The sequence below is a fragment of the Gadus morhua genome, chromosome 2, assembly GCF_902167405.1.
Source record: "Gadus morhua chromosome 2, gadMor3.0, whole genome shotgun sequence".
In the NCBI taxonomy this organism is placed as follows: domain Eukaryota; kingdom Metazoa; phylum Chordata; class Actinopteri; order Gadiformes; family Gadidae; genus Gadus; species Gadus morhua.
The window spans coordinates 28,239,096-28,262,782 of NC_044049.1; the positions used below are offsets into that span (position 1 = coordinate 28,239,096).

Sequence of the window (23,687 nt, forward strand, 5' to 3'; positions counted from 1 at the left end):
GAAGCAGTCTGTCATTTGACCTGTGAGCGTTTAAAGGTGAGCTCTATGTGTTCATCAGAAGACGTGTGTTCTCTCTGTTACATGGGTGCACGCATGCTTAAAGGGACACTGTGTAATATTTTAAGTAATTTATTACCTAAAATCAACGTATTCATTCATAAATAAGTCCTCATTGGTGTAAAATGATCTCTGACAAAAATCTAACTTATCCTCCTGAGCGAAGAATAATTAATATGTAGTTACATAGGACGGGTAAGCTTCATGGAGGCTTCCATGTTCTTCCGGTCTATGAACTGCCACTACGTGGTACAAAAAGCACTACGTGGTACAGGAAATGCAAACGCGTTTTCACTCTGAGCCAGCGTGAATGATGACTGAAATAATTCACTATCTTGCTCGAGGAGTAATTACTCATGCATCATTAGCTTACACTAATGATTCAATGCAGTTTGAAATTTGTTTGAAATAACGAACCTCATCACTCGATGAGGTAGTATTGGATGTCATGACACAGCTTCTTGGCACATACTGCCCACTAGTTTTTGAACAAGCGAGCACTATTAGTTTGAATGCAATATACAATTGTACCACTAGATGGGAGTAATTTTTACACAGTGTCCCTTTATGAGTGACCAGAGTTTTAGAAAGTGCACCCTGTCATAGAGTCGTGCAAAACGGTGACGTCACATGCAGGAGAACCTGTTCACAGCAGATATACGGCTTTACGGCATCCAGAGCTAAATATGTCTGGATCCAGGTACACCAAATCCAGAGTTAAATAGGTCTAGATCCAGATATACCAAATCCAGAGCTAAATATGTCTAGAGCCAGATATACCAAATCCAGAGTTAAATATGTCTAGATCCAGTAATCGTATTGGGCAACAGACCAGAAGCATGAGCGCACTACACTCACAAAGGAATTATGATGTGGTTCATATCCTGTGTTGTTAACAAGTGTAAACAGGGTTAAATAAGCGGCCACTAGAGGGGGGACTTTGACTGAGATACGACCTGGTAAACAATAAACTAATCATTTAACTATCAATCCTCTACATAAATCTTCGTTTTGTTAAATATGTGGAAGTTGTCAACTATGTTGCTTTATGATGGATAAAGTAAACGTGAGGGAAGAGGGAACAAGGCTAGGCGATTCCATCCCTTCCTTTCCTCTCCCATCACTTCTCTCTGTCCATTCTCCCTCTGCCAGCTGAAAATATCTCCTTCTGAACGTGGGCATGAAGACCTCTCTGGTCGCTGGCCTCTCCAGACGGCTTGTGATGTCAACGTGCGGGGGAGGGGCCTCCGATGAGGGGGAGGGGCCTACGATGAGGGGGAGGGGCCTACGAAGAGGGGGAGGGGCCTCCGAATAGGGGGAGGGGCCTGGCGTAGCTAGTACTCTTCCCAATCAAATCGATGGGCTTTCCAGCTTGCCTAACCTAGCATCTCATAGCAAGGTTGGATGCACACATGAATGAATGAATGAATGAATGAATGAATGAATGAATGGATTCTGATGATGGGCGGAGCCTCCATCATCAGTGTTTTCCGACCATTACCCTGATCTCACCCCCACCCTGACCCCACCACCACCACCTCCACCTCCCTGACCCCACCACCACCACCACCACCACCCTGACCTCACCACCACCACCACCACCCTGACCACACCACCACCACCACCACCCTGACCCCACCACCACCACCACCCTGGCCTCACCACCACCACCACCCTGACCTCACCACCACCACCACCCTGACCTCACCACCACCACCACCACCCTGACCTCACCACCACCAACACCCTGACCTCACCACCACCCTGACCTCACCACCACCACCACCAACACCCTGACCACACCACCACCACCACCCTGACCTCACCACCACCCTGACCTCACCACCACCACCACCCTGACCTCACCACCACCCTGACCTCACTACCACCACCACCCTGACCTCACCACCACCACCACCCTGACCTCACCACCACCACCACCCTGACCTCACCACCACCACCACCCTGACCTCACCACCACCAACACCCTGACCCCACCACCACCACCACCCTGACCTCACCACCACCACCACCACCCTGACCCCACCACCACCCTGACCTCACCACCACCAACACCCTGACCCCACCACCACCACCCTGACCTCACCACCACCACCACCCTGACCTCACCACCACCAACACCCTGACCTCACCACCACCACCACCCTGACCTCACCACCACCACCACCACCCTGACCTCACCACCCTACACTGCGTTTCTTCTCAAGATTTCTTCCTTGCTGATTCAAGGGAGTTTTTTCTTGCCCGTATGGGGGCATGGGTAAAGGGGGGTGTCACAAATATTTGGCCTGTTAAGCCCTTTGAGACTGTAATGGTGATTAAGGGCTATACAAATAAAATTGAATTGAATTGAATTGAATTGAACCACCAACACCACCACCCTGACCTCACCACCTCCACCACCCTGACTTCACCAACACCACCACCCTGACTTCACCACCACCACCACCCTGACCTCACCACCTCCACCACCCTGACTTCACCACCACCACCCTGACTTCACCACCACCACCACCCTGACCTCACCACCTCCACCACCCTGACTTCACCAACACCACCACCCTGACTTCACCACCACCACCACCCTGACCTCACCACCTCCACCACCCTGACTTCACCAACACCACCACCCTGACCACACCACCACCACCACCACCCTGACCTCACCACCACCAAAACCCTGACCCCACCACCACCACCCTGACCTCACCACCACCTCCCTGACCTCACCACCACCACCACCACCCTGACCCCACCACCACCACCACCCTGACCTCACCACCCTGACCTCACCACCACCAACACCCTGACCCCACCACCCTGACCTCACCACCACCCTGACCTCACCACCACCACCACCACCCTGACCACACCACCACCACCATCCTGACCTCACCACCACCACCACCCTGACCTCACCACCACCACCACCCTGACCTCACCACCACCACCACCAACACCCTGACCTCACCACCACCAACACCCTGACCCCACCACCACCACCACCCTGACCTCACCACCACCACCCTGACCTCACCACCACCACCACCCTGACCTCACCACCACCACCACCCTGACCCCACCACCACCACCACCCTGACCTCACCACCACCAACACCCTGACCCCACCACCACCCTGACCTCACCACCACCCACGCACAGCCAGACACATACACACACGTACCTTCATAGTTCCCTCTATAGTTGCTAAGAGACTGATTGCAAAGAGGTAAGGTTTCCATGGCAACACCGGTGGCTGAGTCATCTGCACTGCAGTGTGTGCCCTTATGCCAGTGCACTGTTTGTGTGTGGTGTGCATGTGTGTGTCAATCTTTACAGAGATATTAAAAGCAATTGTTGATAAGTAAATATTTAGCCGATTTTTGCCGTCATCTTGGCAGGGAGGGTTATTGACAATAAAGAGATCGGTACGGTAATCTTTTAGCGTAAGCTTGTTTTCTTCGTTAAATCATGAAACTCTTTTTATTTAGAAAAAGCCACACTTAAGGATCTTTCAAGGATCAGTAAACACACAAGAACCAATAGGCCTACATTACAACTATCAATCCTCAGAACAACAACATTGACTTTTAATGTTGTTTGTTGTCCCCAGTTCTCCGTTAGGTTGGGTTTAGTGTTGCTGTTCTGCATTCTGTTGCATTGGATTTAAATGCATGCAGAACCTGTGTTCTAATAGTTGACTCATATCCACAAACAACATATACATAACATATGCAAACATGAATATATAACTGGGGAGATGTGTGTGTGATGCCTGTTGTTGTACATTCCACTGGCCTCAGATCTGTCTACCAGTCCAGGTGGTGAGAAAACACTTCCTCCCATTTTGTTATGTTACAGATAAACTCCCCCCCCCCCCCCCCCCTCAGAATTCATCCCAGTCTGAGCTGTTCAATTATTTTCCCGAACACAAAATCAATTCTGATTTATTGATGAGTTTTGGGACAGCATTTGTCTAACCTGTCCTATAGAGGTACACATCTGTGTTACATATACCTGTCCTAAAGAGTTAAACATCTGTGTTACATATACCTGTCCTATAGAGGTACACGTCTGTGTGTCTGCTTTATGTTTGTCTGAAAGGTATTTGCTGAAAAATCCAAAACAACATGATCGTGTGAGCATGAAAACATTGTCTTTTGTGTATTCAATCCAATGTGTACTTTTCATAGATCCTATATATAATATACGGATGTAAATCCCCAGGGTTGGGCTATATGCGGAAGGCTTTTGTTTTTGTGTCTGTGTGGGCATGAGTGCGTTTCTATGTGGGAGTACCGTTCTGCTGAAAGGGGTTTGGTTGAAAGACAGAACAAGAGGGTAGAAATCTAAAAATAGCATCTCTCCAGCTCCCAAGGTCTGAGAGAGAGAGAGAGAGAGAGAGAGAGAGAGAGAGAGAGAGAGAGAGAGAGAGAGAGAGAGAGAGAGAGAGAGAGAGAGAGAGAGAGGGAGAGAGAGAGAGAGAGAGAGAGAGAGAGAGAGAGAGAGAGAGAGAGAGAGAGAGAGAGAGAGAGAGAGAGTCTGAGAGAGACAGAGACAGAGAGAGAGAGAGAGAGAGAGAGAGAGAGAGAGAGAGAGAGAGAGAGAGAGAGAGAGAGAGAGAGAGAGAGAGAGAGAGGGAGAGAGAGAGAGGAGGAGGTGCTCTCTCCTGGTGGTGGAATACATAACAGCCACGGCTGCACCTCACTGCCAGACCTGATACCCAGCAAGGGAAACACACACACACACACACACACACACACACACACACACACACACACACACACACACACACACACACACACACACACACACACACACACACACACACACACACACACACGTACACACGCAGACGCTCTCACACACACTAGAAAACTTAATCTGCCTTGTTTCAGAAACTGGGGGTAGAGGGGTGTTCACATAGTTCAAACACAGACCTGAATAATCCTGGTCTAGAGCAGGCTCCTGTTCTAGAGCAGGCTCCTGGAGGCTCCTGGTCTAGAGCAGGCTCCTGGAGGCTCCTGGTCTAGAGCAGGTTCCTGGAGGCTCCTGGTCTAGAGCAGGCTCCTGGAGGCTCCTGGTCTAGAGCAGGTTCCTGGAGGCTCCTGGTCTAGAGCAGGCTCCTGGTCTAGAGCAGGCTCCTGGAGGCTCCTGGTCTAGAGCAGGCTCCTTGAGGCTCCTGGTCTAGAGCAGGCTGCTGGTCTAGAGCAGGCTCCTGGTCTAGAGCAGGCTCCTGGAGGCTCCTGGTCTAGAGCAAGCTCCTGGTCTCGAGCAGGCTGCTGGTCTAGAGCAGGCTCCTGGTCTAGAGCAGGCTCCTGGTCTAGAGCAGGCTCCTGGTATCTGAAGCTCCTGGTCTAGAGCAGGCTCCTGGAGGCTCCTGGTCTAGAACAGGCTCCTGGTCTAGAGCAGGTTCCTGGAGGCTCCTGGTCTAGAGCAAGCTCCTGGAGGCTCCTGGTCTAGAGCAGGCTCCTGGAGGCTCCTGGTCTAGAGCAGGCTCCTGGTCTAGAGCAGGCTCCTGGTATCTGAAGCTCCTGGTTAGCCTCCAGGCGCCGGGGCCAACAGGGCCTGTGATTGGATGTGAACCGAGTCTTACATCGACTCTAACGATATGCGGACAAAAGCATGAACAATTATTTCACTGTTTATTTATCTGGGGATGCCCGTATCTCTAATGTATAAGATAATATCTCTATTTAAATGATCATTTTTGAAAATAACAGGTAACATGTCAAATCAAACAACTACAGCCACACCTGACAACACAACACTTCACAACACATCAAAAATCACACCAGAACACAATACAACACACCACAACGACGATCATCTATCATATCTCTTTAAAAGGACCGGTCTGTTTGCGAGAGAGAGAGAGAGAGAGAGAGAGAGAGAGAGAGAGAGAGAGAGAGAGAGAGAGAGAGAGAGAGAGAGAGAGAGAGAGAGAGAGAGAGAGAGAGAGAGAGAGAGAGAGAGAGAGAGAGAGAGAGAGAGAGAGAGAGAGAGAGAGAGAGAGAGAGAGAGAGAGAGAGAGAGAGAGAGAGAGAGAGAGAGAGAGAGAGAGAGAGAGAGAGAGAGAGAGAGAGAGACATTACGAGGCAGAGGGCGGCTCTTTTGTGGGGGAGGAATATTCTATTGCAGGAGCGCAGAATAGCAGAGAGAGAGAGAGAGAGAGAGAGAGAGAGAGAGAGAGAGAGAAGCTCTCTGATACTGAACACTGCTCGGTCCTCGGCTGCAGGGTCGGGTTAGAGGAGAGGATATATATGTATGTATATATATATGTATATATACATACATATATATATATACATATACAGGACACAGAGGATCTGATCTCGGGATTGGCTGCTGCTCTCTGGCCTCCCGTCCGGACGGGCAGCACCGCGTCTTTATTCCGTCTCTGCGGAACGTGACCCAGACATACCGCGAGAACACCGACATGACCATGGATTAAACACGTTTATCTTCTCAGAAAGGTAAGCGATGGTGAACCGCGAGGGTTAGCCGGAGAGGATGGCAGGTTATAGCGGGTAAGGACCACCGGCCATGACGCGCGGGGTTGTGGTTCTGGAGCATCCTCAATCCTCTCTCCTCCCTCCTCCATCCTCCATCCGCCCACCAGGGCCATCCTGCTCCTCCGATGCTACTCAAACGCATACGACACAACCCTAGGAGTGCGGGCTTTGTGTTGTATTGTTAGGGTGGTTGTGTATCGGTGGACATCAGCCGCATCGAGCGGGTAGGAGGGGAACAATGACGTGAATGTCTTTCAATGACGTCAGCGCCATTCTCTTCCATTCTGCTCCACAATACAGACTGGTGTGTATATATAGATATACCGACTGGTTCTGTTACCGCGGGTCGAGAGCGACGGGAGGCGGGTTGTACTTGTTGTTTGCTCTAAATATTAAGGACAATGGAGTTTTCACTCAACGATGTTTATCTGAATCAAATCAACATCACATCACAGGCCTCTCCCTGTGACGCCTAGAGCAGCAGTTCAGCGTCCATCACTGATCCCACCGAGCGATCTGCGGTCTGACTCAGAGGTCCGGGATGACGGCTCTGTCTGACGTGTTCCGCTAGGCCCATGGTCCCACCGTATTACCGTCATGAGATGTTTATTTGTTCATGTGGTCCTCAAAGGAAGACGTGTGTGATTTGACGTCACAACAGAACGTGTGATGAGGCGCCTCATCCCCAATCCCCTGGCCCTCTCTGAACGGTTGGTTTACTAATGTCTCCTCATCGGTCCGCCTGTCGGGAGAGGACCGTTGCTATGGATACAGACCTGCCTGGGAGACAGGATGTGAGGTTCTGACCATCTTCATGTAGAACGCGTTTGAATTCTTTGCTCATGATGCTTACTTCAGAAGACATAATCCTTTATGAATGCAGGGAAAAGTAGTTGTTTTAAATATTAGGATTATTTCAAGCATGCATTTATGTATGACTATTTTTCAGACAATAATAATTCTTCCTATATAGCCTATAGCTCCACTGGATATAATGAATGCATTGTGATTCTGATTGAAGGTGTACATTTGTTTTAGTTTAGTATAATTCAAATCTGGGGGAAAGTGTTTCAAAGCTCTGGTAGTTAATTTAATTGTGTTGCTTATTATTTTAATTACACAACAGGGATTGACAAATGACAACAAACTATAATTTTTTATCGGGCTTTAACGTGTTTTCCTCCAAGATCTCAGTCAGATCTTTTTGGCGAAAAAGGACAGTGCGCCATTTCACACTCAAGAGAGTCTGTTGCTAGAACCTCTCCTTTATGGTATAACATAGAACCTCTTCCCTCTGCTTGAACAACCAGCTACAACCTCTCCTCTCTACTAGAACCAGCTAGAACCTCTCCTCTCTACTAGAACCATCTACAACCTCTCCTCTCTACTAGAACCATCTGGAACCTCTCCTCTGTGGCAGAACATATAACCTATCTTCTTTGGTCGAACATAGAACCTCTCCGGTACAACAACCAGCCATAACCTCTCCTCTCTAGAACCAGCTGGAGAGCCTATCCTCTCTAGAACCAGCTGGAGAACCTATCCTCTCTAGAACCAGCTGGAGAACCTATCCTCTCTAGAATCAGCTGGAGAACCTATCCTCTCTAGAACCAGCTGGAGAACCTATCCTCTCTAGAATCAGCTGGAGAACCTATCCTCTCTAGAATCAGCTGGAGAACCTCTCCTCTCTAGAGCCTATCCTCTCTAGAACCAGCTGGAGAGCCTCTCCTCTCTAGAACCAGCTGGAGAGCCTCTCCTCTCTAGAACCAGCTGGAGAACTTATCCTCTCTAGAACCAGCTGGAGAGCCTCTCCTCTCTAGAACCAGCTGGAGAACTAATCCTCTCTAGAACCAGCTGGAGAGCCTCTCCTCTCTAGAACCAGCCATAACCTCTCCTCTTTAGAACCAGCTGGAGAGCCTCTCCTCTTTAGAACCAGCTGGAGAACTTATCCTCTCTAGAACCAGCTGGAGAACCTCGCCTCTCTAGAACCAGCCATAACCTCTCCTCTCTAGAACCAGCTGGAGAGCCTATCCTCTCTAGAACCAGCTGGAGAACCTCGCCTCTCTAGAACCAGCCATAACCTCTCCTCTCTAGAACCAGCTGGAGAGCCTATCCTCTCTAGAACCAGCTGGAGAGCCTCTCCTCTCTAGAACCAGCCATAACCTCTCCTCTCTAGAACCAGCTGGAGAGCCTCTCCTCTCTAGAACCAGCCATAACCTCTCCTCTCTAGGACCAGCTGGAGAGCCTATCCTCTCTAGGACCAGCTGGAGATCTTATCCTCTCTAGAACCAGCTGGAGAGCCTATCCTCTCTAGAACCAGCCATAACCTCTCCTCTCTAGAACCAGCTGGAGAGCCTCTCCTCTCTAGAACCAGCCATAACCTCTCCTCTCTAGGACCAGCTGGAGAGCCTATCCTCTCTAGGACCAGCTGGAGATCTTATCCTCTCTAGAACCAGCTGGAGAACCTCTCCTCTCTAGGACCAGCTGGAGATCTTATCCTCTCTAGAACCAGCTGGTGAATATGTCATGTAATTTCCTTCATATAAAATTGCGGCAAGTGACATAACTTTAACTTGCTAACTTACCTACAGATGCAGTTGATGTTAGGTGTGGTAGGCTAACACTTTTATCAGTGGTCAAAACAATCACAGTAAGACTCCTTGATGAGCGTATTGCTTGTTTCCCACAGAATACTGATTTGTTGAGTCTGGATGGATTCTATTATGAATTCAGCTGTCCTATAGTATATAACTTTCTCATACTCATGTTAGTCTATCTGTGTGAAAATTGACATAAGCTTGGTGGTAGACAGGACCGCATGACCACTTCGTAGTAAGCTAGATCGCTGTTGAAATATGGTCTCCATAGATGCGGTCCATAGATGCGGTCCCTAGCGGCTTACAATTTGTTTTTCCTTTGAGGTCTGGAGGCGGAACATGCGAACAAACGTAACGGACCTGTGAATTCACAGATGGAGTTCTCTGATCCTCAATAAAGTAGAGAACTCAACAAAATATATAACATAGATTGAGTCGTTTTTAGATCTTCTAATGCAGAAATGCTACATATTTACCTTTTAACATTGATTGGACGGAATGGACAGGGGTTAGCTTCCCAAAAGCATAGTTGCTAACTTCTTTAGCAACCTACCTCTGAGGCTGCGTTTACATGATGACGGTCTGAACAGAAGTCGTAAAAGTGGTGTCGCTTCTTCACTTTTTATTCTGCGTTTCGACAAGCGTTTTCGGGAGGAAATCTGCGTGCATACGGTGACGCAAAAGTGAGTGGAATTCGATTGGGTATGCATTTCAGGCGGCTAGGTGGTGCTGTGATACACTATCACACAACACCGCCATGTCTGACTGAGTGCATGCGTAGAATCTTCCTACTTCTCTTATCTGCGCTGCGAAAACCAAAACATAATTACAGATCCTTCTCTGTGCAGTAATACTATCATACATTTGCACACATACATACATTTGTACATATCCTGTACATTTCGTGGAAAGACTCCTGTAAGGTTATTAGAGCTGCCAGAGCAGCTTGACGGTCCGACGCATGGAAATAATCCAACATGTTTGTTTATTTCCCTGTACTGGCGCTGTATGTGACGTAAAAACGTACGCGACGTGAGCAGATCTGAGCAGAGTTTTGCGTCTTGGCAGTGCAGACGGAAACGCTACGGCGGAGCGTATTCAAGGTTTCCACTCTGGAGGGTGGTTTCGTCCTCGTGTAAACGGGGCCTTAGGGACTCAACAGTAATAGGAAAGTGTTCCCCAAAACCATTTCACCTACAAAGTAAGCTCATAGTATGGAGGAAGTTATTAAACTCCATTGTACTAGCAAGGTAAGGCTCTCTGACTGTTAGTCAACAAGATAGTCAGGCTGAGTCCTTATTACCAACATGGTAAAAACAGCTCTACAACAGCTCTAGGGCTGTTGTAGGTCCATAGGCCACATTCTTCCTGGATATTCATGGTCACATGACCGATTTCAGTCTTATTTGTCTTTTTTACACAAACAGCATTCCGAGTTAGTGCAGTAGCTAGGGCTGTCAAAATTGCTCAAAAATGACATTCGAATGTTCGTTTGGAAAAAAATCACGAATTCGAACTATTCGAATATCTGGTTGCCTATTTTACGCAGTTGCCGTCAATATGTCAATAATGCGACAAAACCATGGTTCAAATTAGTGGGATATATATATATCATATAAACAGCCCAGTAACGTGGAGGCCTAATCATGAAAAGCCACAACTTTGTATCGCTTGCATTTCACCACCACACCTGCAAGCGCGCAAACTATAGTAATCTGAAGAAGACGCCCGCTTCTGAATGTTACAAAGTATGCTAGTGGTAACGTTCCTTGCTTTGCTTACCATTTATCGAGAAGGCCTATTAAAATCGATAAAGAAAAAAATGCATGTCGCCTACGTCTTCCACCATGCCAGCGAAAGGGCCAGCACTACGCACCGTTCGGATTCATGAAAAAAAAGCTGTCTCGGACTTTGCCGAGAACATTGCGTTATAGCAGCTTTCACCAGCCAGACTACTAGCTCCCTGAGCTCTACTTCGGATGCTTATTGAATGGCATAGCCGAGCTGGAATACCTATATCCAAGTACGGAAACCCCGAGGGGATAAAATACATTCGCTCTTCACAATACTAGTCTGTTACACTTGTACCGCGGGAGTGTTTTTTCACATTCGAATATTATGAGGGACATCGCGAACAGACAGAGGCTCATTCACAAAGCAGATAGAGGCGCTTGTACCGCGGGAGTGTTTTTTCACATTCGAATATTAATTTTCACGTTCGAATTCGCGTTTTTGGATACATTTCGAACGAATATTCGAACTTCGAATATTCGTTGACACCCCTAGCAGTAGCGCCTCTGAATGTTTGGGTCTGAACATCACTGGATATTTAATGGCTCACAAATACTTTCTTCAACAACCCAGTTAGTTTTCAATATGTGATAAGATTCCGGGCAGTGGGTTTTAGAGAAGTGAATTCATTGACAGCCTACAATTTAAAAAAATAAATAAATCAAGAAACATGCATCCACTGCAGCGACAACACAAGATTCTGCCCCCCTGTCAAAATGAATAGGCTATCAAAATATTGTAGAAGGGAAATATACAGCCTAGGTACTGTTAAGAGATCGACAGACTTTAAACATCAATAATCCATCATTAGAACTGAGGAAACAAGACGCAAGCGGCCAAAAAAAAATAGAGTAGACAAAGCAAATTTCTCACCAAATTCATTGTTTGAATTATCTATTTTCTTATTATCTAATTATCTATTTTCCATAAACGTATGAACCGTTTGCAGCAACTATGGCAAAGGATAGGTAGGCTATACACGATCAAGTTGGCGAATATTAACCACAACTGTATAACAAGCATGTAGTCTAAGTATCAAAGTTTGTGAGGCTTCCACCTGTGAATGATTGAACGCCTCAGAGCAACTCCCAACTCCGCATTCAGAAAACATCTGTTCCCTGTATGAGCGGATAAGTACAGCTAATCAACGAGGAGCTCAGCTATGTATTGCTTGTAAGCTGGACATTTTTGGGAAACACTCGTACTTCGGCTGCTGCATAGTACAACTGGGCTTAGTAATAAGTCTGCAAAATGCTAACGTCCTGACTGTTTTGGGAAACGCACCCCAGGTTAGCAATGTGTGCTCTGATTTTATAATCAACTTGTTGGCTAAATGTTCTTGGGACAGATTAGCATATTCTGTTCCCCAGTAACACATCAATAGTGTCCCTCAGGACTTCGTCCGCAGCCTGCTAGCATGGTGGTCATGAGTGAATCCGGACTGCGCTGTGCTCTGAACCTCCACACCCGACTAGAGCTGGAATACACAAGCGGGCTGCGAGGGCCTCATCCAACCTCACAGCCAGATGTGGACTCAGACGTCTCATCTGCGCTCCTTCCTTTCTTTTCACCTGCTTTCCTGAGCACCGAGCAGAAGCCCTGCGAGGCTAACTGAAGGACCTGTATTCCTAAAGCGCCACAGGTGGGAACTGGAATCGCGATCATATCATCACAGCATCAACGTATTGTTTACACAGCGCTTCAAGGGGGACAGAATAGTGTTGTGGTCCCCATCGGCTGAATATAATAAATCAATATTCCATTATAACCTCATCCGTAGACCTCCACGTGCAGGAGCCATGTGCTCTACTGCTGCACACGGCCGCCTGAAGATAAGGACCTCACGTTGTTGGACTGAAGCCGCCGTTTGATGAGTCAGCAATTACATTTTAACATAACACAAACAACAACAACACAAAAACAACAACCTGTAGTCTTCTGCCCCTAGGCGGGCCCTGCCTCAGTGGGGCGGGGCCTGCCTATCATCTAAACCAGAAGCTCACTTCTCAGTAGTAAGTCCACAATATGGGTAAGTGAGGCAGGATATTCTGAGCATCACAATGTCAATTTTATAATATCAATATCAATGTAATAGAACCTCACATTTCAATCATTCTCAGGGCAGAGTTTAGATATTGTAGACATTGCCTGGAGACTCCCCCCCCCCCCACCCCACACACTCTGCTAGCTCTCTGCTAGCTCTCTGCTAGCTCTCCTAGGGGATCGCCTTCATGTCTTTCAAACAGTATAGAGCAGAGAGCAGTACAACCGACAACTAGCATGGTATGACCACATGATTTTTTTCCCCATGAACAATTGTATTACTTACCAATACTGTCAATCACTGCTCATCACAGGAAATATGAAACAAAGTAAGTTGTAATAGACACATGATAGAATCTTTTTTAGGGGTGAAATGTAGGATTTGACTGTAGTACAAATATAGTTCCACCTTTATTGTGGTTGTTCTTCCAGCATCATCATGTAACATCCAGTATCTGAATCATTCACATGGGGCTAATTGATGAAAAGAGTTGTTGATAGAAGTTGTTACCACAAACTGTCAGTACAGCACTGCTGAAACAACAAAGGCTTGTATAACAAAGACACGTATTTGGAAGGTAAATCCAATACTCAGTTCACTTATTCCATATAAACAAGCTGACAGGTTGTATAAAGCATAGAAACATTGTCACCATGCATTTCATTATCCAAGCTGTTTGACAAATGAGCTGAAACTAGGGTCAAGATCCACCTGAGACTGCAGAGTCTACAGATTACGTTCTACACAGAGTTTGGAGGTCTTACATGCCCCACAACACCAGCACTTTGTTCTGGCCTCTCCTATGACCTCATCGGCAAATCAACAACAATGGCCGTAGTCAAGATAACGATGATTGTGTGATTGGAGGAACAGTGTGTTCTGTGAAATGGCATTAGTGTTCATCGTGGGTCTTCACTAGCACATAGGGTTAGGGCTTTCATGCTGCTATGGACTGTTACGTATTTTAAGCACATAAGCTGCCCCCACATAGCCACTAGGAAGCAGGATCGAACACACAAGCTGCATTACCTTCACATAGCCACTAGGAAGCAGGATCGAACACATAAGCTGCAATAACTACTCCTGCCACAGATGGCAGCACATTTAGACAGGCGAGGGCGGAGCCAATACGTCATAGGCCACGCCTACTTGATACTAACCAGAGCGGGAGTCAGATTGGAGGTCAGAAACATAGGCAGCCCGTCGAGAGCCAAGAGGGAAGCCCCGGGGCTTGAAGTAGCTCTGCGGTACTTTTCTCTGCGCGTGTTAAATACAATTCCCCCCTTTTGCTTCATAGTTATCATACCGAAATACATTAACAAATAAAGTGAGTTAAAAGCGACCCGGATTGGACTACTTTCTTCAAGAATGCGACAGGACTACAAGTGGCACTCTATGCATTGCAGGGCTCTTGGCCTTGTATATCTAAATATACTTGCTACAGCTTAAACGTCATGCTTTGTGAAACAAAGACTGCTAGAAGTATTGTCATTTTATTCCTAATGTATTGAAACGTTTCCACAGCAAGGTCTGAGATCAGCTTTATAGGTGAGATGTGGTGAAGGCTGGAAGGGTCCAAGTTTACACAGCAAGGTCCTGGGGTCAGGCTTAGGGCCCTTAGTGGGTTCAGGGCCCTTAGTGGGGTCAGGGCCCTTAGTGGGGTTAGGGCCCTTATTGGGGTCAGGGCCCTTAGTGGGGTCAGGCTTTGGGCCCTTAGTGGGGTCAGGGCCCTTAGTGGGGTTAGGGCCCTTAGTGGGGTCAGGGCCCTTATTGGGGTCAGGGCCCTCAGTGGGGTCAGGGCCCTCAGTGGGGTCAGGCTTTGGGCCCTTAGTGGGGTCAGGGCCCTTAGTGGGGTTAGGGCCCTTAGTGGGGTCAGGCTTTGGGCCCTTAGTGGGGTCAGGGCCCTTAGTGGGGTTAGGGCCCTTAGTGGGGTCAGGCTTTGGGCCCTTAGTGGGGTCAGGGCCCTTAGTGGGGTTAGGGCCATTAGTGGGGTCAGGGCCCTTAGTGGGGTCAGGCTTTGAGCCCTTAGTGGGGTCTGGGCCCTTAGTGGGGTCAGGCTTTGGGCCCTTAGCGGGGTTAGGGCCCTTAGTGGGGTTAGGGCCCTTAGTGGGGTCAGGGCCCTTTGCGGGGTCAGGGCCCTTAGTGGGAGTCAGGGCCCTTAGTGGGGTTAGGGCCCTTAGTGGGAGTCAGGGCCCTTAGTGGGAGTCAGGGCCCTTAGTGGGGTCAGGGCCCTTAGTAAGGTTAGGGCCCTTAGTGGGGTCAGGGCCCTTAGTGGGGTTAGGGCCATTAGTGGGGTCAGGGCCCTTAGTGGGGTTAGGGCCATTAGTAGGGTCAGGCTTCCGGCCCTTAGGGGGAGTCAGGGCCTAGACTAGGAGTCAGGTCCTAGGAGTCAGGGCCTAGGAGTCAGGTCCTATGAGTCAGGGCCTAGACTAGGAGTTTAGTCCTAGGAGTCAGGGCCTAGACTAGGAGTTTAGTCCTAGGAGTCAGAGCCTAGGAGTTTAGTCCTAGGAGTCAGGGCCTAGACTAGGAGTTTAATCCTAGGAATCAGGGCCTAGACTAGGAGTATAGTCCTAGGAGTCAGGGCCTAGACTATGAGTCAGGGCCTAGACTAGGAGCCTACAGTATGTGTGTTACTCAGTTGTCTGTATCTGTGTACCTTGTAACTCAACATCTTTTTCTCTTTGCATTGTTAAGGCTAGTTAAAGGATCCTGCTGTAAACATGGCGCAGGGATTCATGGCATGTTCATGTGTGTCAAAATGGAAGTCAGAGATTTTGAATCTGAGAATGGGATTGGCTGACCGCCATCTGGTTATTTTGGACGCTCTCCGTTAAGGGGACAGCCGGTTACTGCTCTCCATTAAGGGGACAGCCGGTTACTGCTCTCCGTTAAGGGGACAGCCGGTTACTGCTCTCCGTTAAGGGGACAGCCGGTTACTGCTCTCCATTAAGGGGACAGCCGGTTACTGCTCTCCGTTAAGGGGACAGCCGGTTACTGCTCTAATGGACAGCCGGTTACTGCTCTCCATTAAGGGGACAGCCGGTTACTGCTCTCCGTTAAGGGGACAGCCGGTTACTGCTCTAATGGAAAGCCGGTTACTGCTGTCCTTTAAGGGGACAGCCGGTTACTGCTCTCCGTTAAGGGGACAGCCGGTTACTGCTGTCCTTTAAGGGGACAGCCGGTTACTGCTGTCCTTTAAGGGGACAGCCGGTTACTGCTCTCCATTAAGGGGACAGCCGGTTACTGCTCTCCATTAAGGGGACAGCTGGTTACTGCTCTCCATTAAGGGGACAGCCGGTTACTGCTCTAAGGGAAAGACGGTTACTGCTCTCCTCTAAGGGGACAGCCGGTTACTGCTGTATACGTCATGTCCCAGGCAAAATAAACCATATATACCTGTCATAGAAAGTAACCCTAACCCTATTCTGATGATATATATATATATACATAATTTATGATTCATATAAAAATAGTACTTTTACATTAAGCCCCCCAGTTGACTGACGTGTAAGTGACCTAAGTCCCCATCTGCATCTTTCCATGTGTGGAAGAGACAGTGAACCACAACAGTTGGAGTCTTTGTACTTTTACTGTCTTCAGTCATCTTTCTTGTAACCAACTCCAGTATGATTTTCGACACCAAAAGAAAATGTTTGGCAGGCTCCCTTGTTGTAACTGATGAATGGGAGTCAAAATTGGTATGTCGACACTCATTGATAGACCTGCTCACAATGCTTTGCAAGATTGCATTTGAACAGAAAGGCATTTTGACATGAGCCCACTTTATACTTTAGGTCAAACGTACCAGTGATGAAAACACGTGTTGTTTCACGTGTATAAACCTTTCTCTAAACCAGTGGCGGTAGAAGGCTGAACCTATTATACATGCATGGGTTGAACCTGATGACATGACTATTGAACAATGCAGGCTGCCTCAGTGTGATCAGACACTAAAGCATCCTCTGATCCAGGGGTCATCATCTATAAAACCCTGCTTATTGCTCTACAGCTGGGACATGGTCAGGAAGGACTGATAGGTAATGCCTTTTATTAAAGAAATAGTCGGCAATCTATTTCAGAAGCATTCTGTCATATTTACTGAAATTCCCTTTACATCCGACAGCAGTTAATACATTAAAAAACACCAACTAATTAGTGACCTATGAAGGCCTACCCGTCCCAGGCCTGTGATAGGCCCTTATGAAGGCCTACCCGTCCCAGGCCTGTGATAGGCCCTTATGAAGGCCTACCCGTCCCAGGCCTGTGATAGGCCCTTATGAAGGCCTACCCGTCCCAGGCCTGTGATAGGCCCTTATGAAGGCCTACCCGTCCCAGGCCTGTGATAGGCCCTTATGAAGGCCTACCCATCCCAGGCCTGTGATTTATTTTATTTATTTATCGGTTGTGTTTTGCAAATCCTCGTCATACTGAGTCTGAATTGCCCTGTGACTCATTCTCAGTCTTTGTGACTTAGGTCTTTGTGACTTAGGTCTTTGTGACTTAGGTCTTTGTGTCTTAGGTCTTTGTGACTTATGTCTTTGTCACCTAGGTCTTTGTGACTCAGGTCTTTGTGACTTATGTCTTTGTCACCTAGGTCTTTGTGACTTAGGTCTTTGTGACTTTGGTCTTTGTAACTTAGGTCATTGTGACCCAGGTCTTTGTGACTCAGGTCTTTGTGACTCAGGTCTTTGTGACTCAGGTCTTTGTGACTCAGGTCTTTGTGAATTAGGTCTTTGTGACTTATTTATTTCTGACTCAGGCCTTTGTGACTTAGGTCTTTGTGACTCAGGCCTTTGTGACTTAGGTCTTTGTGACTCAGGCCTTTGTGACTTATGTATTTGTGATCGAGGGCTTTGTGACTTAGGTCTTTGTGACTCAGATCTTTGTGTCTTAGTTCTTGTGGGCTGCTGTGCGTCTCGTTATATACACGGGGCACGGGGAGTGGGGGCAGGGCCCACGCTGCTGGTGAACAGCTGACATGTCAGTCCATGGGAGAAGCCCATAAGCCCATCAAAGAACTAGAGTCATAATAACATGGCTATCATAGAACTAGAGTTATAATAACATAACTATCACAGAACTAGTTATAATAACATAACTACCATAGAACTAGAGTTATAACAACATAACTATCAGAGAATTAGAGTTATAATAACATGACTATCATATAACAAGTTATAATAACATAACTATCATAGAACTAGAGTTATGCTAACATAACTATCATATAACTAGAGTCATAATTACTTAACTATCATATAACTAGTTATAATAACATAACTGTCATAGAACTAGAGTCATAATGACTTAACTATCATAGAATTTGAGTCATAATAACATGACTATCGGTTCTTTTTTTTGCCGTATTCCAGTTGGGTTCCTCCTCCTCACATCATTGGTTCCTTCCGCTGTACTCTCGTGTCCCATTGGTTTAAAGGAAGTGGCCGTCAAAACAAAAGGAGCTCAAAAGGTGCAGATTATAGAGCTTGTAAGAACGCCCCTTCCGTTAGACCCCCATGGGACCTCTGAGATCTTAAAATATGAATTGGTTTTAATCTAGAGAAATCCATTTCTGATCCCAGTCTTTGCCCTGGATTACACGCAGGTTGGTTGTGGATATAGATTATAATTTTTCATGGAAAGAAAACAAAAAAGAATTGCGAGGAAGTTTGATAATGTTAGGTGTTGCGTCAGGCCGCTTTGTGAACTACAGCCCCTCGCTGCTCTCGACGCGAATGATATACGTCACAACCACTCTGGTACAGACATGCCGATCTCTCTGCTCCACTTCAACACTCTTTTCCGAGGGGAGGATAACAGCATTGAAAGAGGTGAAAACCACTATAAGTCAGGGCATGTGTAGATTTTCAGTTATGCCGATGAGGAGATTGTCGGTCTTGCCCACACCAGTCGCAGGGAGCATGTGGTCACATACGAGACGTGTAGTCTTCTCATTGTGTTTTCTCTACAGCCTTTAATTGAACAAATGCACAATAAACGGTCAAACTCTTGAAGTGAAAAATTATCTTTTAAATCCACAAACAACATCAGTGTAATCCAGGGCATATAAAGACTGGGACCAGGAAATAATTACTTTCTCTCCATTGAAACCCGTTCATATTTAAGATCTCAAAGGTCCCATGGGCTCTACCAGAAGGGGCGGACTTACGAGCTCTATTCACCTTATTCCGCCACGCCCCTATTTAAATGTTATTGTCTTCCGCTTTGTGTTGAAACTTCCGGTCGGCTAGCTACGGCTAGATAGCTACATTGAAATACCCGGCGAATTAAGATGGAGAGGCTAACGTGGGTAGTGACAAAAAAACATGTCAAAAGTTCGGATGGAGGGATTGTACTTCGTCACCCGAGGTTAATGAACTCCCCCGAGTGGGTGGATGACATGCGGCGGTGGCCTCAGGTGTCATATGGGGATATTTTTTATTATTTAGTGCTGTCGGTGGGCGTCGATGGGTCGGCCACGAAAAACTTTAAGAGCACCGAGGCGTATCAATATTTACATAGTGGAAAGGTCGGTCGGACCAAGAAGGAGGAATATCTCTTTAAAAAAAAATTAACAATACAAACAACAATAGAAACAACATTTTAACCATGTAACCATTACAACTGATTGAACTTATAACTGATTGAACATCTTATTCCTCATCTTCTTGTATAATGTCCCCACGAAGATTACATAGACCTGCTGACTTATGTCCATAGTAATGACTGTAAGACTCGCCTCTTGAGTCCAGATTGTGAGCCTTCTGAAGAGGGGTCTCAGAACGTCGATTACGCATGTGGTTAATGGATAATGTTCCTTGAAGCTCTGTGGCATCGTTGCCTGGATCGTCTCGCTGGGCAGCCATGGAACATAGCACCTCATCTTCTCTTCCATGAAGTCCAGCCACTGAGAGATTATCCTACTGGCCACAGACTGAGGCACTCTGAACCTCTCTGCGATGTCGTCCTGCAATAGGTTCAGCCGGAGCTCCATCAGGGTCATCAACAGTTGATCCTTGGATGTAGCTGAGAGATGCTGCATCCTTCTTTCAGGTCGTCGGATAAAGCCTCAAAGGCATCCACTGACAACCCAGTGTACAGTAGACACAGCCGATCATTCCGGAGAAGTTCGGTGTGTACAAGATGTTGTTCAGGACACTGTGTTGCCTGGTCATGGAGGAGAGGACAATGGAGTGAGTCACTGACAGCATAGATGTGATCTTCCATGAATGTATACTCCCCCTGTGTAGAAGCATCACGGTGTGTCATCCCATCAGTCTCCTGGATTGCAGAGCTGGTTGAGGGTTCTGTAGAAATAACAGCATCAGACATCAGTAAGTTATCAACGATAAGGTTAATCATTTTGCTGCCTTTCAACGTAACCAGTCCCAAATTAGAAAGCCTCGACCTGATCTTATCTTGTAATGCTGTTCATTTATCAAGGCATGGTTACGGGTATATGCTGATCATACTCATTAGACGCTAGCTGGCTAACGACTAGTGATTTTGATAGCTGTTAGTGTTAAAATGTTATCTTACCTTGGAGCGTCACAAGCATCCAACAAGCCTTTTTCGCCGGAGGAATAACATATCCCAACCATTTCTCAGAGCATGGGTGTTGGTCTGATGGTCTGCCGTCCACAAAATGAAAAGAACAGACGTAGGGTTTTTTCGGAGGGTTCTTCAAATTTAGCGCCTTTAGCGTCTTTAACCACGTATGCCGGTCCTCATCGCTGGACGGCGGAGGATGAAGATTGAAGGTTGCCCCACAACCTTCTGCCCTGGTTTTCCCGTGTACAACACAGTATTGTTGTGTCAGCTATTAATAATGCTGGTCATCTGGACAAAAATTGCTAATGTTTTATGCTGTACGATAATGGACAGAGTTGCTCAACCGGAAGATCGAACACAAAACGGAACCAATATGGCGCCCCCCTTGTTTACGGGCGGGATAAGGTGATAGGATTAGTTTATCAACACGGCGGATGCGCACGCAGGAAGATGGCCAAAAAAAAGTTGTTTGACCGGTTGCCATGGTTATTTCACTTCTGTAAAGTTGGAAAGAAATTAGTAGATTCAGAGTTTGCGGTTCAATAGATCATCGCAGAAACATCGTTGCGACACAAATGACACCTCTAGCTAAATAACCCAGAGAACCAGCTACAACCTTGTTTTCATCCAAACGAGCCGTCTTTAGAGAACGGTGAATTGTATTGGCTTCTATGAGCTGTCGGCTTTCAGCCGCAAGCTTAGGAAACATCTGCAAAGGGCAAAACTGAAAACGACGACGACGACAATGGTCAAATTTCTATAGCGTCGCCATTATTGACTCTAGAGCCCTAAAACTTGTTCCATATGGGCATGGCCTCTATATGGTCTTACTACAACCTTTAGTTTTGAAAAACATATCTCCTCATATTTTTGAGGAATTTTTATTTGGCAACAATTTCAATAGCGTCGCCATTGTTGAATCTAGGGCTCCAAAACGTGTTCCATATAGGCATGGCCTCTATAGTCTTACTACAACCTTTACTTTTGAGAAATATATCTCCCCTTATTTTTAAGGATTTTTTGTTTGGCAACAATTTCAATAGGCACGTCCTCTATATGGTCTCACTACAACCTTTACTTTTGAAAAATATATCATGAGATATATTTTCATCCCATGGGACCTATTAGATCGAAAAATATGAATAGGTTTCAATGGAGGGAAAATAATTATTTCCGGAATTTCTATATAATTTATACTTTATTTAGAATCACAGTTTTAGTTTCAAACCGTTATATTCTAGATTTGGTCCCATTGTAGCCATCTGCCCATTCGGACAATTAAATTACGTAGGACATCGTAACTCGGTCAAATTTAAACCGTTTACCATTGTTGAAACCATCAAACAAATCGACACATTTGTATCTTCAATACCATCCGAAACGAATTCGATAGCATTTATACTTTTTTCAGAATCACAGTTTTAGTTTCAAACTAGCAGTTTCCAGCTGCTCTCATTGATATCCGTTGACACATGCACACACATGCATTAACCCTGCCATAATTTTCGGTTTCGGACGAAGGAGTAAAAAGGCAGAAAAAAATACACCGAACATTTTTATTATTGATTAAAAAAAAAGCAACCAGTGTTGAATGAGCCGGTGCACTTCTAAAAAAAAAGAGGGATTAAAAAAGAGCTAATACTACTACTTGGACTAAAAAAGAGCCGCACGTAAGTTTGTTAACAACTAACTGACAATAAAGGGAGATGAAAAAAGGTCGACATGTACTTGTAAACAACTAAATGACAAACGGAGATGAAAAAAGAGCCGAGCGCACCTGTCCAAAACAAATTAGGGAAGAGCCAGGTTGATTGAAACACTTTTCAGTTAAACATCTTTTTCAAAGATGGCGTTACGTATACAAATAATTTCAACATGTGATCAACAACTCACATGTGTGTGCTCTTAGTTACAAGTGTAATTTATTAGATATGTTGAATGATCGAGCTGTTTTTTAACTTTGAACGTAAGTTGACATTTGTTTCAAACGCCCCGCCTAGTCGGGACGTTTGACACTCACATGCGGGACGAATAAATGGATGATTAAGACGGGCCCGTCTGTGGTGCCACAGGAGGCGGAGGAGACGGGAGGAGTCTTTTCAATTCGGAGACAGTCGAAGGTACTGCATTTGGCCTTTATTTGATGCACAATGATAATGTGCTTGGCCATTGAGGTTGTGTTCCCCCCTTTACAATAAATGATTTTCACCCTTTTCGCCCGTTCAGCCACCCTCGCGAGCAAAGTTAACCGCCAGACTTCACTTGTTTCACTTGTAATACATGTTTGCTGTGACGCGACTCGAGGGACGCAACATTACGTTACAGGACCTACGGGATATTTTTTTTTATAAATGAGCGACGGGTCTCGATAGTGGTATCGATTAGCCCAAACGTTAATGATTTTCGGATTTTGAAAAAAGTGGAACCGGGTCCTTGATAGAACCGGGTTTCGATCCCCATCCCTAGTCAGCATATAGGGGGGCTTAAAGATGGCCAAATAAAAATATTTTGTTTTACTAATTTATTTAAAAGGTACATTGTTCTTAAATTCTTGCTATAAGGTCTGCTGGAATGTTAGAAAACGTTCAGTGTTAAATAAATATTTTGTATCAAATTTGTAATTGATTTTTTTTATTGAAAAGCAAGACAAAAAAGTTTATAAAGGACATTTAATTGTTTGATTTACGCAATGGTGAAAAATTAAAGCTAAATGAATGAAAAAGCAAAAGCCACATTCGGTATTCGGTTTCGGCTTTCGGCCAACTGTTTCAGTGTATTCGGTTTCAGTTTCGGCCAAGAATTTTCATTTCGGTGCATCCCTAATTTCTAGTTCTTTCGTTCTTTCTTTCTTTATTATTGTCTACAAACTTTGGGACCTATCTCCTTCCTCAATTTTTCACCTAGAGACCATTCAAAATTTAAAACATTCAGAATAGCTTGGAATTGCGCGTTTCTTTTCAGAATATTTTTTTTATAATTTTAAAATATTATCTTTTTTTAACATGGGAGTCAATGGGAGGACGTCAGAGCCGTCCTCTGGTACGTCAACTGTTTAAGACGTAACTGAATCCATTTTCCAGCGTTTATCTTCGTTCAAACCATTTAACAAAT

At 46.0% G+C, this 23,687-nt stretch overlaps 1 protein-coding gene across 1 annotated transcript in view; it reads left to right on the forward strand.

Annotated features, from left to right (window-relative positions):
* The first annotated feature begins 6,228 nt into the window (after positions 1-6,228).
* fbxl16 (F-box and leucine-rich repeat protein 16) overlaps positions 6,229-23,687 on the forward strand; it is a 31,623-nt gene continuing 14,164 nt past the window's right edge. The window contains exon 1 of the mRNA XM_030381306.1: positions 6,229-6,554. The gene's annotated coding sequence lies outside the window, so the exon portion shown is untranslated. The remainder of the gene's footprint in view (positions 6,555-23,687) is intronic.